At 43.2% G+C, this 14,386-nt stretch overlaps 1 protein-coding gene across 1 annotated transcript in view; it reads left to right on the forward strand.

Moving 5' to 3' along the window:
- The first annotated feature begins 1,524 nt into the window (after positions 1-1,524).
- Positions 1,525-14,386, forward strand: part of wdr33 (WD repeat domain 33) — a 106,653-nt gene continuing 93,791 nt past the window's right edge. The window contains exon 1 of the mRNA XM_060834982.1: positions 1,525-1,639. The gene's annotated coding sequence lies outside the window, so the exon portion shown is untranslated. The remainder of the gene's footprint in view (positions 1,640-14,386) is intronic.

Consider the following 14,386-nt stretch of genomic DNA (forward strand, 5'->3'; position numbering starts at 1 on the left):
GCGCAGCAGGTCAGGCAGTATCCAAGGAGCAGGAGAATTGACGTTTCGGGCATGAGCCCTTCTTCAGGAATCTGAAGAAGGGCTCATGCCTGAAACGACGATTCCCCTGCTCCTTGGATGCTGCCTGACCTGCTGCGCTTTTCCAGCAACACATTTTCAGCTCTGATCTCCAGCATCTGCAGTCCTCACTTTCTCCCTAGAGAGATCTTAGTGTCCATGTACATAGATCCCTGAAAGTTACCACCCAAGTTGTTAAGAAGGCATATGGTATGTTAGCTTCTATTGGTAGAGGTCATGCTGCAACTGGCCAAAACTGGGGTGCGACCGCACTTGGAGTACTGTGTATAGTTCTGGTCACTGCATTATATGAAGGATGTGGAGACTTTGATAAGGGTTCAGAGGACATTTACTAGGATGTTGCCTGGTATGGAGGGAAGGTCTTATGAGGAAGGGCTGAGGGACTTGAGGCTGTTTTCGTGAGAGAGAAGGTTGAGAGGTGACTTAATTGAGTCATATAAGATAATCAGAGGGTTAGATAAGGTGGACATTGACAGCCTTTTTCGTTGAATGGTGATGGCTAGCACAAGGGGACATAGCTTTAAATTGAGGGGTGAAATATATAGGACAGATGCCAGAGGTAGTTTCTTTACTCAGAAAGTAGGGGCTTGGAACACACTGCCTTCAACAGTAGATGACTCAACCAGATTAATGGTCATTGGATAAACGTATAAATGAAAATGGAATAATGTAAGAAAGATGGGCTTCAGATTGGTCTCTCAGGTCGGCGCAACATCACCGGCCGAAGGGCCTGTACTGCATATAATGTACTATGTTCTATGCAAAAATTTCCTCCATTGTCCGCTGCCTGCAAACGCCCACTTTGGCAAGGCCTGGAACAGAACCCATCTGCGTCTTTTTTTTACCTCATTTTTGTAATAGATCTGGATATTTTCTAATCAACTTGTTCAGAGATGCCATTACACTCCTTACGAACAGGTGGGCGTTGAAATCAGACCTCCGAGGTAGGCATGGTACCACTGCACCACAACAGCCCTTCCCGTACTGGGTCTAAGGATCTGTGTAGATAACAGCGGTCTGAGAATGAGGTGAGGCTTAACAAGAGGAATCACTTGCCGTGATCACATATTGTTCATTTCATGATGGCAGTAAGAACAAGGTGCATTGGCTTCTGCAGCATGATTACTTCGAGGGATATCAGGAGCCAGGAAGGTCACTTTCGACTCCATTGGGATCCCAAACCCAACACACCTTTTCCCCCCACCCACAACAATCATCAGATTGGGTGGGTCCTAATGCACTCTGCACTTTCACAACCATTGTCTGACACAACAGCCAAGGGACAGCTACCCTCACCCTGCCCCCAGCATCCCAGCTGAAGGGATGCACATGCGCAGTGGGATCCGCGGGCGTGCGGGAACACGCTGGTGATGGCGGGCCCGCGCGCGCCGCTACGTCCTGGCGTCACTTCCGGCGCAGACTGGCGGGGGCGGGGGGGGGGGAGAGGGGAGTGGAAGATGGCGGCGTCGAGGGCAGTTGCGGCCTGACGGCGTCGAGAGCGCACCGCTGAAGCGGCGCCCCGGGGCGGGAATCAGGATCGGACCGAGCCAGGCCGCCCTCGGTAAGTGTGGGGAGCCCCAGCTCGCGGTGCCCGGCCTGCTCGACCACAGCGGCTCGTCCCTCCACATGGAGCGGAACAGCTCAGGCCGAGCGGCCGCCATTTTGCGCACGGAACCGGGCAAAGAGTAGGCCCCGGGGGCGGGGGGAAGGGAGCGGGGCACCGGGGGTGGGGGGGGGGAGGTAGTAACGGGACACTGGGCTAGGGAGAGGGGGGAAAGGGCCCTGGGGAACGGAGGGGGGTGGGGGGGGGGGGCAGTGCGGAAATGTCCCTGGGAGGGAGCGTGGGCAGGGCTGAGGCAAGAGGGCGGAAAGGCCGCGGGTGCGGGAGCTGACTCCTGACGACGCGGGTCGAGGCTGTGAATGTTGCAGTGTCTGGCCTCGGGGCGCAGGAAGTGGGAGTGTTTGCAGTTTGGGAAATAAGCTGAAAATGTGTTGCTGGTTAAAGCGCAGCAGGTCAGGCAGCCTCCAAGGGACAGGAAACTCGAGGTTTGGGGCCAGAGCCCTTCCTCAGTTTGGGAAAGGGCCTGGTGTTTGAGAAGGTGGGGGTGGGGAAGATAAGGAGGTAACACACGTTGGGCCACTCACACCTTATCGCCTCTTTAATCTGCTCTGCATACATTGATTCGTTTGGATGTGGCGCAAATTGCAGCCCTGATTCATGTGAAATTGGCAGTTGGGAAGGTTTGTCCATTTGTATTTTGGGTTAAAGTTGGGAATGCAAATTAATTTTGGCAGATAAAGAAGGAATGATCATGCCATTGCAGTGTGGTGGCGTATCCTTAGACATCATTTTCCGTTCTCATCTACCTTGGTGCAATCAATATAAAAATTGCTCGATTCAATTTTTTTAATTTTTTCCTCAACTGCTTCCATTGTCTCCTAAACTGATGAGTAGAAATTTGGGTAGTTAGAGAGATTTTATTTAAAATGAGTGAAAGTTGTATATAAAAAAGTTAGTTACCAAAATTATTATAGCATGGATTTCTACAGGGAGAAATCTTACTTTAGCATTCTTTTTGAGAATTTTGCCTCGGGAATTTAGTGGATCTGATATGTTCAAAAAGTTAAATAGTGCTGCAACAAGATTCATGGATCTATAAGGTCCATGAACATCCCAGGATGTTTCACCAAAACGTTATAAAATATAGGATATCAAGCCATGTAAGAATATGACATCAGATGTGCAAAACCTTTGATCAAAAATGTGGAGGTGTCACAAAGTGTCGCCAGGTAATAGTGCAACAGGTTTATTTGGAAGTGCAAGCTTTTGGAGTGCTGCTCCTTCAGGTAACTAGCACCTCATCTTTGGCCTGGACGGCCTACAGCCCAGAGCACTCAACATTGAGTTCTTCAATTTCAAATAACCTCCTTTAACATCCCTCGACTCCTGTTCCAGCCCCTCCCCATCCCTTCCATTCCTCTGACTAACCCTTGCAGCTACCAACCGGATTCATTCCTCCCATCAACCAAACAGGTTGTACCGTCTACCTGTGTTGACCTATCCCAACCACACCACTCTGTCCCTCTTCTCACCCTAAACCCTCCCCAAGCTCCCCTTACACTGACTCCCAGTCCTGAAGAAGGGTTACACCTGAAAAGTTGGCTTCTCCACCTCCTTATGCTGCCTGGTTTGCTGTGTTCTTCCACCCTCCTGTTTGTCTATCTTGGATTCTAGCATCTGCAGTTTTTTTGTCTCTAACTAAATGCTGATGGCTGATCAAACACTTGAATATCATATACTATCATGATATTCTCAAAACCCATTGCACTATTGATAATAAGATATTTTCCAAATATTACCTTAAACATACTCAAACACTGCTTCCACAGCCCTCTGGGATAGAAAATTCCAAAGATTCACCACCCTCTGTGGAAAGGAAATTCTCCTCATCTTGGTCCCAAATGACATTCACCTGTACTTTTACATTATGTCATCAGTTCCAGGCTCCTCAAACAGAGGAAACAGCTTACATACATCTACACTGTTGCTTTAAATATTTTGTAGATTTCAATGAGATCACCTTCAAAATTCTAGCTTTTCTCTGATTGTCAAAATTTTGTAGCTGACTATTACAATTTATTAATTGACCGGGGACAAACCTGAGGATTTATAATGAATACTAAAACTAATTTGAATGCAATGGTTCTGATGCCTTGGTGGGCTGCATATCTTTTGGCAGAGAAGTGAAAGTTTTGGATGTTCCTCGTGAAATAGAAGTCTTGTGGATAACAGGTTTAGTGTATAAAAATGTAGGAGTGACCTTTCAGTGGTTTATAAAATCATGTGGGGTGTGGATAGGGTGAATAGCCAAAGATCTTTTCCTGGGATGGGGGAGTCCAAGAGGGCATAAGCTGAGGTGAGAGGGGAACGTTTAAAGTGGACCCGAGGGGTAACTTTTTCATGCAGAGAATGGTGCATGTATGGAGTGAGCTGTCAGAAGAAGTAGAAGCAGGTACAGTTACAACATTTTACATGGGTTCATGAATAGGAAGAATCTTTAGAGGGGTATGGACCAAATACTGGCAGAGGGTAATCTGTTAGTTTGGGATGTTTGGGCAGCATGGACGATTTGCACTGAAGGGTCTTTTCTGTGTTCTAAAATTCTGACTCTGATAGAAAGATGGTTCAAAACAGCGCAGAACAGAGGTTAATGGTAATTATTGTGAAATTTAAAGTTGGGAAAATGCATTCCACAAGGTTTACATCTGAGGCTGCTGTTCACTATGTAATCTTCTGAGGTACAGAACTATAATTAAATCAATGTCCACAAGTATAAAATTTATCAGGATATCTGCGCCATATTATGGCATAACATTTGGAATTGGTGTGGTGACGCTTGGATGCTTTGGAAAATTAGCGTCTCGATGGGATAGAACACAACAGAATTTAGCTATAACCTGATAGAGGTCTTCATAATTAAGAGGATTTGAAAGTTGCACCTGAGAAGCTTCTGCATGTGGGAGTACCAAACTCTGAGATAAACCTGACTGTTACTAATAAGTCCATTAAATTCAGGAATATTGATTGTCGTGGGACTTGCTACCACTCAAAATACTTGATGGCGTTCAAATAGATAGAAATTTATTGTCGCTTATTTTTGTGAGAATATGATAAAATATGTTTAAGTCACCACAAAAACAATGCCATTTAATTAAATAAATTATATATGAAGTAAAAGAATTTAGGGACACAGACTCTTCAATCATTACAAGTAATAGTATAAATCAAGAACTGAAATAATCTTTGGGCCTTGCTGCGTCTACAGAGAGACAGTCTTTGGAATGAAAGGTGGGAATACCATGGATTTTGTTGAAAAGGGGAACGGGAGGGAGTGAACAAAGTCTGTGGTTACAGGACAGGAGAGATCATGTTGTGGAATAAAAAGCAAAGGGAATGGCCTTTAAGGAAACAAAATATTGGTTAAGAGTTCTATCTGCATGCAAAAACACGATAAATGATACTGATTGACATTTGTCTAAAATAATTGGAGGACAGAGTCCTCCAAGTGGCTTGAACTTGTTGAATTCTGTTGAGTTTGGAAAGCTGTAAATACAATCACAGAATTTTACAGTACATGAGGCTATTTGGCACATCTTGTCTGTTCTGGCTCCTAAAGGAATTAATTACCCAATGAGTCTTGTTCTCCAGCCTTATCTCTGTAGCCTTCTAAATTTTATCACTTTCGTGTATACCCAGCTCTTCTTTGAAATCTCATATGGAATCTGCCTCCACCAATCTGCCAGCCAGTGCATTCCAAATCCTAACATTTCTGAGTAAAGAAGCTTCTTCTCATCTCACTCCTAGCTCTGATGATGACAGTCTTGAAATTTTGATACCTAGTTGTGACATACCAACCAGTGGAAACACAATATCCCTATTTACCCTGTGAAATTTATTCATAATTTTGAACATCTCTGAATTTCCATGTTCCAAGGACAATTAGCCCAATTTCTCTAATTTCCTTGTATCGAAAATCCCTCATTCCTGGTATCATTTTGCCTGATTGGAATATCAAGTGCTGTTCCTGCAGCTTACAGTGAGCTTTACTAGTAGTGATCAGGAATGTGTGGGAGACAGCAAGGTGATGAATTAAAATGACAGTTAACTAGAACATTGGGGTCATGCTTGTGTAGTGGGTGGAAATCTTCTGCAAAGCAGTCACTCAATCTGCATTTGGTCTATCCAAAATAGAGGCGACTACACTGTTGCAAATACGGTAAACTGAATTGAGATTTCAAGTAAAACACTGCTTCACTTAGAAAGAGGACTTCGGGCCTTGAAAGGGAGGAGGTAGAAGGACAGGTGTTATTAAACGCTGCGATAAAAGCAAAATACAGCAAATACTGGAAATCTGAAATAACAACAATATACAGGAGAAACTCAACAGGAATGGCCGTGTGTGGGGAAAGGGAAACCATTAGTATAACGGAATTGCTGTTCAAACTGGCACACTTTTTGTTAAACCCTGTGATTGCATGAGAAGATACTAGAAGGAAAGTGAGTTGTTAGGGATGATAGATGAGACCAAGGTGTTGCAAATGGAACAGTCCTTTTTAAATACTGAGTGAAAAAGCAACAAGTGTTTATTAGTAGCATACTTGAAGTAACAGAGGATGATCCTTTGAATATGAAAGCAGCTATGCTGGAAACTTATTCTTGTTCTCCAAGCTGCCACACGTCAGATTTCTAGTATCTGTACTATTTTGCTTCTATTAAAAAGCAATGTGTATCATCAAGGTCATGAAAAGGTGAACAGAAATGAGGGTGTTCATTACTGTATTGGAATTGAATTGTTAAACAGACTATAAGACCATAAGACATAGGAGTGGAAGTAAGGCCATTCGGCCCATCGAGTCCACTCTGCCATTCAATCATGGCTGATGGGCATTTCAACTCCACTTACCAACGTTCTCCCCGTAGCCCTTAATTCCTCGAGACAACAAGAATCTGTCAATCTCGGCCTTGAAGACATTTAGCGTCCCGGCCTCCACTGCACTCTGTGGCAATGAATTCCACAGGCCCACCACCCTCTGGCTGAAGAAATGTCTCCGCATTTCTGTTCTGAATTGACCCCCTCTAATTCTAAGGCTGTGTCCACGGGTCCTAATTTCCTCGCATCCACCCTTTCCAAGCCATGTATTATCTTGTACGTCTCTATTAAGTCTCCCCTTAATCTTCTAAACTCCAATGAATATAATCCCAGGATCCTCAGCCGTTCCTCATATGTTAGACCTGCCATTCCAGGGATCATCCGTGTGAATCTCCGCTGGACACGTTCCAGTGCCAGTATGTCCTTCCTGAGGTGTGGGGACCAAAACTGGACACAGTACTCCAAATGGGGCCTAACCAGAGCTTTATAAAGTCTCAGTAGCACATCTCTGCTTTTATATTCCAACCCTCTTGAGATAAGAGACAACATTGCATTCGCTTTCTTAATCACGGACTCAACCTGCATGTTTACCTTTAGAGAATCCTCGACTAGCATTCCCAGATCCCTTTGTACTTTGGCTTTACTAATTTTCTCACCATTTAGAAAGTAGTCTACGCTTTTATTCTTCTTGCCAATGTGCAAGACCTCGCACTTGCTCACGTTAAATTCCATCAGCCATTTCCTGGACCACTCTCCCAACCTGTCTCGATCCTTCTGTAGCCTCCCCACTTCCTCAGTACTACCTGCCTGTCCACCTAATTTCGTATCATCGGCAAACTTCGCTAGAATGCCCCCAGTCCCTTCATCCAAATCATTAATATATAATGCGAATAGCTGTGGCCCCAACACTGAACCCTGCGGGACACCGCTCGTCACCGGCTGCCATTCTGAAAAAGAAACTTTTGTCCCAACTCTCTGCCTTCTGTTAGACAGCCAATCCTCAATCCATCCCAGCAGCTCACCTCGAACTCCATGGGCCCTCACCTTGCTCAGCAGCCTCCCGTGTGGCACATTATCAAAGGCCTTTTGAAAGTCTAGATAGACCACATCCACTGGGTTTCCCTGGTCTAACCTACTTGTCACCACTTCAAAGAATTCCAACAGGTTTGTCAGGCATGACCTCCCCTTACTAAATCCATGTTGACTTGTTCTAATCAGACTCTGCTCTTCCAAGAATTTAGAAACCTCATCCTTAATGATGGATTCTAAAATTTTACCAACAACTGAGGTTAAGCTAATTGGCCTATAATTTTCCATCTTTTGTCTTGAGACTAGGCTAAGCTTGTGTCGGACTTGTATCTAATAAAGCACCTTTTAACATTAAAAACCAAGTACTTGTACAGGACAATATTTAGAACTGATCCGCATGAGGAACCATTGCAATAGATTATCACAAGCTTGGTCCAAGGTCTAGGTTTTATGGAGCATCTTGGTTTTATGAAGCAAATGTTATAACTAATGGTCTTGATCCTCTCACCAATGGTAACTCGTAAAGCCATATTTGGAGGATTGTTGAGATCTCAGGTTATTGAACTAGATGTTACGGATGTGGTTCATGTGAGGAATGAGCTGCCAGAGGAAGTGACGCAGGTGCAGTTAGATTGTTTAAACTTTTGGATCAGTACACGAATAAGAAAGGTTTAGAGGGATATAGACCAAACACAAGCCATTGAGGCTAGTTTAGTTTGGAAACATGGTTGGCATGGACTAGTTGGATTGAAGGTCTGCTTCCATCTTAAGCTGCATCGGATAGTAGTTGATAGGACATGGGCAGAAGAATTTTGAATTCAGTCTTGGATGGAAAGTTGTAGGTGAATGTCTGGTCAAGATTGTTGTTTTTATATTTTTTAATCAACCTATTCAGAGTCAAAACATGCGGTGCTGGAAAAGCACAGCAGGTCAGACAGCATTCGAGGAGCAGGAGAGTTTTTGTTAAGCCCTTCAACAGGAACGTAAGGCGGGTCCCAAGGGGGCTGAGAGATAAATAGGAGGGGGGGGGGCGGGGGGATAGGTGGCTAGGAAGGCAATAGGTGGATGCAGGTCAAGGTGATAGGTCGGAGCAGATAAATGGGAAGGAAGTTGGACAGGTGGGAGAAGTTCAAGAAAGCGGTGCTGAGTTGGAGGGTTGGATCTGGGATAAGGTGGGGGAAGTGCAGGTGTGGAAACTGGCAAAATTGATGTTCTTGCCGTGTTGTTGGAGGGTCCCCAGGTGGAAGATGAAGCATTCTTCCTCCAGCCATCAGGTGGCTAGGATTTGGCGGTGGAGGAGGCCCAGGATTTACATGTCCTTGTTGGAGTGGGATGGGGAGTTGTGTTTGGCTCTTTTGTCGAGGTTTCACACATTAGATGCAATTCGCTCACACCAACTTCTGCAGACAGTTAAAGTTTATTAAAGTCTGTACAAGCTCGATGATCCCCTTTGACCCTCTTCACAGGTGTGCAAAGTCGACTCAAAAGAGGCCCCAAACTAAGGAAACACATCCCCTTTATACAGGTCAGTTTTAATGCTCATAGGCCACTCTTCCCCCATAACCACATGTTATCCCAGATACATTGGTAAGATGAGGTAATGTAAATACCCTAGTCCTGAGGAATCATTATGCAAACGATTTCCTAACTCTGTAATTCCCCAAGACAGTGTAGGTGTAATATACTTCAGTATCTGGGAATGATCACGCAAATGAATTTGATTGGTTGGAGATGGCTATGAATGCATTTTTGAATAAAAGGGACTGAGCGAGAATTTAATTTGATAATAGCAGTAGGATAGTAGTAAATGGCTGACCAAATGAAGTGTGAGTCATCCACACTCCTGCATGAATCTTGCTCCCACTCACTTCCAGAATGATCAGCTTCTGGGGAAAGGCAGTACAGTTTAACCCTTTAACATTATTTTAATGACCAGAGAGAGAATTATTTAATCTTTTAATGTAACAGTTGAAGTGGTTGGCCATAGGGTGTTGGGGTTGTTTGGTGCATGTGTCTTGGAATTGTTCTCTGAAATGTTCTGCAAGTTGGCATCCTGTGTCCCAAATGTTGAAGAGACCACATCGAGAGCAACCGACACGTGGATGAGGTGTTTGGATATGCAGGATGATCTCTGCTGGATATCGAAGGATTCTTTGGAGATAATTTGAAGTTGATGGAGAATGGATGCTCAGAAGAATGGTGCTTGATGGATAAGTCTCGTGCTAATGAGAACATGCACACATTTCAGTGACAGCAAACTGGAAGGCACAAAGAGATTGTGTTGCTTTAGAGGTGCAAGGTTAGGTGTGGCAATTGAAGCTATGCTCTGAGGATGGACAGAATGCTGATTCTACACACAGACCAACTCAGACTAGAGTCAGTAGCCAGAGAAGGCAATGGAGTTGATGGCAAAGTGGAATTTTTTTTCCCTTGAAAAATATTAGATTCTGTATTTCTGATCTCTCATAAGTATTGAGCTCTTCTTGTGTAAAGTGACAGCAAGGCGTTGGTTGTGGATAAAAGCAAAACCAAGTGTTGTACATGGGGATGTGTTTTTTGTTTGTCTGGGGCTACATAGATGCCTCTGGCCAAACAAGCTGTTGATGTACTGGCTGATTTTGATAAGTAGGCTGAAATGGTGCAGGTCCCACTGATTTCACAGGTTTGTGCTGCAGATGTTCAGCATACATTACGAATGAGCATTGGACAATGCACATATTTGCATTTAAGTGGAAGAGAAGCTGCACAATTGTCTTACATATCTCAAATGCCATGGTAAGATGTGATGAATTTATACTAACATTTGTCATTTATTTCTTGCTCACAGTTGTCCTTGTTTTCATTTGTAAATTAACACAAAGCTTTGTAAGTTTCAAGAAGTTTCTTAATAAAATAAAGCAGATCTTAATTGCTGAAAATATGAAGAGTATAATAGCTGCCATGAGTTGCCCTGATTGTTTTTTTTTGTCTGACGTTCAGACAGTTACAGACTCAGGAATTCCCAAAATCCTCCATTTTTTGTGTCCCTGTCGAATGCCCCACTTGAGCCTTGAAAGCTGCTGGGAATTAAATGATTTCTAGGGTTTACTTTTTAGTTTTTAATATCTGCTTCAAAAGTTTGTTTCCCCCCAAAAAATCTAAAACCAATTACTGCTCGTCTATATTCGCCAAGAACAAATAATGCCACAACTTCATTCGCAGATGCCTAACAGACAAACACTGACGAGGGCGTGCCATGACCTAACTCACTAGCTACCATACATAACAAAAATCTTGGAACCGACAGCCAGACTTCTCTGACCACTGGGATTCATTACAGCCGATTAAACCGGCCACGCTCAGACAACAGCTCACCAAGACGAAAGACCCTGTACCCATCATGTGCAAGACAAATGCAATTTACAAGATTCCATGCAGAGACTGCCCAATACAATATATCAGACAAACAGGCAGGCAACTAGCAATCCAAATCCATGAACGCCAGCTAGCCACTAAATGGCATGACCAGTTGTCCCAGGTAGCCACATACACAGATAATAAGGACCACAAATTCGTTTAGGACAACACAACAATCATAGAACAAGCCAAGCAGAGGACAGCCAGAGAATTTCTAGAAGCATGGCACTCATCCACAGACTCCATCAACAAGCACACAGACATAGACCCATTATACTGACCACTACAACAACAACTGGATGCAGGAACGGGACCAAATAATTTCCAGAAGACAGTACAGCAACGCTTCATAGGAGGCTCCAAAGCACTGAAGATGTCACCTAGACAAGGGATGAAATGTCTGCAAATCAATTTTCCAGCTCGCAACCATACTCCCAGCTATTGCCTGTCCCTGATTGACCAGGTGATTGTTGTGCTGAGGTGCTACCAGGGACATTCACAAAGCTGTTAGGGAGCAATGTGTAAGATTTTGCCCCAGCAACACTGAAGGAACAGCAATACAGTTCCAGGTCAGTGTGGTATGTGACTTGAGAGGAACTTGCAGGTGAAGACCTTCCCATACATCTGCAACACTTGTCTTTCTAAGTGGTAAGGCCATAGGTTTCAAAGGTTCTCTCAAAGGAATTTTGGTGAGTACCTGCAATACTATTTGTAGGTTGTGTACACTATTGCCCACTGCATAGCCGGTGAATGGAGTGAATATTTAAATTAGTGGGTGCTGTGTCAATCAAATGGCCGCTCTGTCCAGAGGTATCAAACTTTTTGAATGTCGTCAAAAAGATGCAAGCAGAGAATGTTCTATCACACTCCTTACTTGTGTCATGTTTGTAGTGGGCAGGCTTTCGGGAGTCGGAAGGTAAATTGCACACAGAGTTCTTAGCCTGTTATGGCAACAGAGTTTATGTGGCTGGTCCAGTTCTGTTTCTAGTCAGTGCGAACTGCAAGATGTTGATAGTGAGGAATTTGGAGGTGGTCTTGTAATTAAATATTGAAAGGTAATGGTTAGATTATCTCTTATTGGATATCTTCATTGCTCAGCACCTGTGTAAATGTTTTGAGCTACTAATCAACCCAAGCCTAGATATTATCCAGATCTTGCTGAATCTGGCTATGGGCTGCTTTAGTTTGAGTAGCAGCAAATGGTGCTGCTGATTGTGCATTCCTCAGTAAAAATCCCCCTTTCTGATCATTTGCTGGAAGGAAGATCATGGAAGCAGCAGCTGAAGATGGTTGGGATGAAGGGCTTTTGCCCGCAAGGTCAATTCTCCTGCTTCTTGGATGCTGCCTGACCTTCTGTGCTTTTCCAGCACCACACCCTTGTTTCTCATCTTCAGCATCTGCAGTCCTTACTTCCACCTGGTTAAGAGTACAGCTCCTTGTGGAACACAAGTCTTCAGTATTTTTGCCAGAATATTGTCAGGGCTTGTAACCTTTGCTGTATCCAGTGTCTTCTGCCGTTTTCTTTGTCATGTGGAGTGAATTGAATTGGCTAAAGATTGATCTGTGATGTTGCCTGAATATTTTATCAGGTTCCCTCATCTCTTTCTGAAATTCAGAGATGCTTTGTATGTAGCATAATTTTCAGACATTTTTCCTCATCTTAAAATCTTTCACTTGGTTTTAATCTGGTTCGCTTCTACTAATATTGTTAGTTGAATTCTCAAATTACCATTTAGCAAATGCTTTTGAAACAAATGCTCTCTTATGGAAGCAAGTACATTGACTTCTGCAGGAACATAGCTAACTTCTGAATCGCTACTGGAAGGTTTCATTTATTGATAGACTGCTACAAATTCTGTGGCATATGTCTAGTTTCACTGACTTGATGTGTTCATGATCATCTGCCATCCCAACACTGGGGTCACGCAGTGTTCAACACCACTAAAACTGTGCCATAACTGACATGAATCATAACTCTGGTCATAATTCTGTATAAGCAGATGCAAAACACCTAAGCACCAACATGGGGCATGTACTACTTGCTGCTGAATATCAGTCTCCCATCTGCAGGCACCTCCACCAAATCTTGACCCCCCTCAAAAGAAATCAAAGTGATTGCTGACCAGATTTGGATTCTGGTTGATCAATACCTTGATTTGGCACTTCACGTGCATTCTTATTTTCTAATCACTTCACATGCCCTACCAAGCTCTATAATTTCGCCCAGATGCATGACTTCTCAATATCTGCATACCCCTAACTACCTGATCATTCCCTATTTTAATTCTGTCCCTGACTTCTACCTCTCTCTGTCTTTTAAGATGGAAAAGATTTGCAAGGATCCTTTGCCATGTGTCTTCAGATCTTCTGTGACTAATTGCCTATTGCTTTGTATCACATTTGTGAAATGCTGTGGCATGTTTTAATATATTAAAGTTGCTACATTAATATCAATTACTTTTAACAACCTCAGCCTATGGTAGAATTTTCTTCACCCTATTGTGCATCCCATGAACATAATGTTTACTTCAATGTACCTCCCTTCTCATTCTGCACTGATGAGAATCATATTGGATACTGCACCGCATCATTGTTTATCCTGTACATAACATCTATAGCATGTGCTAGTTTGTTGTACATAGTCCAGTCGTCCCTTTTTGTGTTCTAGTCCCAATTATCTTCAGCTTCATCTAGATCCTTTACTCATGAGTTCAAAAATGGGGATGCTTGCTGATTGTGCAATGTTTATTGTTTGCAACTCCTTAGACCCTGAACAAGGCCATGTTCATATGCAGCAAGATTTGGCCAATATCCATGTTTGGAGTTGTAAGTAGCAAGTGTAGCGCAGAGTCGTCTATCCAGTTGAACTCGCATCCCATGAATGAATAAAAGCAAATCGACTGGTAGGCATTGTAGCTGAGGAAGCTACTATGCTAAGGGGAGAAAAAGATGTCCACTCAGTATTTGCATTCTCTGGATAATTTACAACATGGTATCAGGCTAAAGTGTTGCACTACTATAATGGTGTTTGTGCTGTACTTGAGGCTCTTGCCACACTATTTCATCATTCCCTAATAGCAAGCATAATGTTTCCCCAACCCAGAGGTCATTAAAAATGGTAACTGATCATTCTGTATGTGCACATTTGCACCTATGATATTGCAGTGTTAGTAGGAAAGGAAAAAATAGATATGTTCAAAAATATTGGTAGAGGATAGCTATATATGTAGTTGCTGTAGCTGCAAAGTTTTGTGCACTCAGTGAAAGAGCTGGTTAGCTAATGTTGTCATTAAGCTGTGGAAATAATGATATGATTAACATTTTCAGATCATCAAATGTCACTGATTTTGTGCAGTGCTCTGCCTAGTAGTGTCATTACCCACAAATTCAGCATAATCTTCAGACCTTATTCTTTTTCTGGCTATGCCTTATATGCATCATACTATTCAAAT

Source organism: Hemiscyllium ocellatum, chromosome 13 (genome assembly GCF_020745735.1).
Source record: "Hemiscyllium ocellatum isolate sHemOce1 chromosome 13, sHemOce1.pat.X.cur, whole genome shotgun sequence".
In the NCBI taxonomy this organism is placed as follows: Eukaryota; Metazoa; Chordata; class Chondrichthyes; order Orectolobiformes; family Hemiscylliidae; genus Hemiscyllium; species Hemiscyllium ocellatum.